Source organism: Leptinotarsa decemlineata, unplaced genomic scaffold, assembly GCF_025532065.1.
Source record: "Leptinotarsa decemlineata unplaced genomic scaffold, Ldec_3_MD MMD2_tig00027543_RagTag, whole genome shotgun sequence".
NCBI classification, from domain to species: Eukaryota; Metazoa; Arthropoda; class Insecta; order Coleoptera; family Chrysomelidae; genus Leptinotarsa; species Leptinotarsa decemlineata.
In genome coordinates this window covers 100,001-102,500 of record NW_027412721.1, presented here as the reverse complement: position 1 = coordinate 102,500, position 2,500 = coordinate 100,001, and the positions used below count along the sequence as shown (strand labels likewise).

The 2,500-nt window shown below is 48.6% G+C and overlaps 2 non-coding genes across 2 annotated transcripts in view; both read right to left on the bottom strand.

Moving 5' to 3' along the window:
- Window positions 1-1,011, bottom strand: part of LOC141486971 (large subunit ribosomal RNA) — a 4,028-nt gene extending 3,017 nt beyond the window's left edge. Inside the window, exon 1 of the ribosomal RNA XR_012468146.1 lies at window positions 1-1,011. This exon is cut by the window's left edge and continues 3,017 nt beyond it. This is a non-coding gene — a ribosomal RNA (large subunit ribosomal RNA).
- A 600-nt stretch (window positions 1,012-1,611) lies between these two features.
- Window positions 1,612-1,766, bottom strand: LOC141486978 (5.8S ribosomal RNA). Its single transcript, XR_012468151.1, has one exon. It is a non-coding gene; the product is annotated as a 5.8S ribosomal RNA (ribosomal RNA).
- Between the last annotated feature and the right edge of the window lie 734 nt (window positions 1,767-2,500).

Below are 2,500 nucleotides of genomic sequence, written 5' to 3'. Positions count from 1 at the left end.
GAATGCGGAGCGGCCACTTTGAGGGCGAACCGCTCATCTTCCCTCGGTCTACGCAAGGTAGACCTTTACTTTCATTGCGCCTTTAGGTTTAGTTATGTCCCAATGACTCGCGCACATGCTAGACTCCTTGGTCCGTGTTTCAAGACGGGTCCTGAAAGTACCCAAAGCTATAGCGTTGCAGATCGGCGTTTCAACGAGGTCTGTTCGAGAACATCGTAGCCAACAGTCGCCCGGGGACAGGATCGGCGCTAGGTCCGATCGCCGTCAAACACCGGACGCGCTTGCCACGAGCCGAACGCTAATTATAAAGTAGCGGCCCCGCGCCATCGTTATACCGTCGAGCGAGTCGGCCGGGATACCGAGGGTCCACGCGAAAAATTCACGTGGGCTCCACCCCGGACCTTAGACCGACACCCAACGGATCGCAACGTCCTACAAGAGGAAAAGTGCACGCGTTCGATATCGGTTCGAAAAACGAGCTGAGCGAACGACGCGAACGCCGTCCGTCACGAAACCCGTCAAACGCCGACGATCGAAACGCGATGAATTTCCTCCTTCGACCTTTCGGGTTTCTCAGGTTTACCCCTGAACGGTTTCACGTACTCTTGAACTCTCTCTTCAAAGTGCTTTTCAACTTTCCCTCACGGTACTTGTTCGCTATCGGTCTCGTGGTCATATTTAGCCTTAGATGGAGTTTACCACCCACTTAGGGCTGCACTCTCAAGCAACCCGACTCTGAGGAGAGATCCTCCCGAAATTGACGGCGGTCGCTACGGGCCTGGCACCCTCTATGGGCTGTGGCCCCGTTCAAGAAGGACTTGGACGCGCCGTACGACTCCGGGATAAACGGATCCTCCCTAACACCACATTTCCCGGCGGTTAACCCGCGGGATTCGGTGCTGGGCTTATCCCTGTTCGCTCGCAGCTACTGAGGGAATCCTAGTTAGTTTCTTTTCCTCCGCTTAGTAATATGCTTAAATTCAGCGGGTAGTCTCACCTGCTCTGAGGTCGATAAAATAATTTTTCAGTTTATTCAACAGCAACGAGTCGACGTACGTAGTCTCGTCCGTCGTTATTTCGAGAGAGAACTACCGAAACGGACAAAAAAGTTCTCGACGTCCTGTAATAATGTGTGTGCGTGTGTACGTACGCTGCTCGACACGATCAGACGTCGTCTTCGATTCATCAAAGATTCTCGGACACGACGATCGTGCGTAACGAGAGCATACACACACACACTACAAGCGTGAACCTGTATATTGCCGTGGCAGCCGCTTTCCCAACAACGGAGACTCGATACGATTTCGTTGTGTACAAACTACGTAACGTTTCTCTCATCTTGCGATGAGAAAAAACGATTCGTCGCTTTCGCACTTTAAGATGCCGCGTCTTTGTCGTCGTCGGCGTCGTCGTCGTCGTCAACGTGTATTTATTTTTGTTACCAAGTGTCATCGCCGCGAAGGCGATAAAATACTTAGATAACGATTATAATAACGAGACGACTCGATAGACGACAAACAACTACAACAACAACACGTCAATCATCCAACACGCTCCGACGTTTTTACAAAATATCAATTTTGAAAAACCGAGCAGTCTTTGAAATTGATACGACCCTCAGCCAGGAGTGGTCCAGGAACAGTATCCGAGGACCGCAATGTGCGTTCGAAATGTCGATGTTCATGTGTCCTGCAGTTCACAAGTTGACGCGCAATTAGCTGCGTTCTTCATCGACCCACGAGCCAAGTGATTCACCGTTCAGGGTAATCTTTTATTTAGACGTACTCAAAAAAAATAATTTCAAGAGTTCGACGTCTCGATTCGGCAAGCGTTGAGATTATACCAATGCAACAACGTACATAAATATATATATACTTGTTAAAAAAAATAAAAAAAGAGAAGCGCTCGACGATTTCGTATTCGTACGGCACCACATATTCAGACGAGGCATCGTGTACCGAAATCGCGCACGACTCAATTTTTATATTCGTCGTGTAGAGGACGCGCGTAGTATTTCATTTACCATGCGTTCTAACTGACACGGCCGGGCGAATATCTTTCACAACCATCGGAAATCTCGTTGTGTAATCCGGTAACGTAAAAATTCGTACGAAACAAAACTTTCACGTTTCGACCGCGATTAAACATAATTTCCTACGGAGCGGTTTTTTAACAGTCACACACTCCTAGGTACCCGGCGAAGGCGGCGTCGTCGGCATCATCGTCATCGACGGCGAAATGTATCGTCGTATATCGCGTTCGCGTTCGACAAAAGAGCGTACGCTTCACAACACGATCGACGAACAACATTAGCGCCATAATCGACGACAACGACGCGGCAACACAACAATACGCACAACGTCATATATTATAATTCTCGGTAAAGAAAATTACACGCCTAATTGAAAAACCTCTAAGACGAATTTGTATAGTTCGAGAAGAGGACTACTACTAATCGAAAGGATGATGACGACAGACAACAACGTCGTCGTCGTCGTCG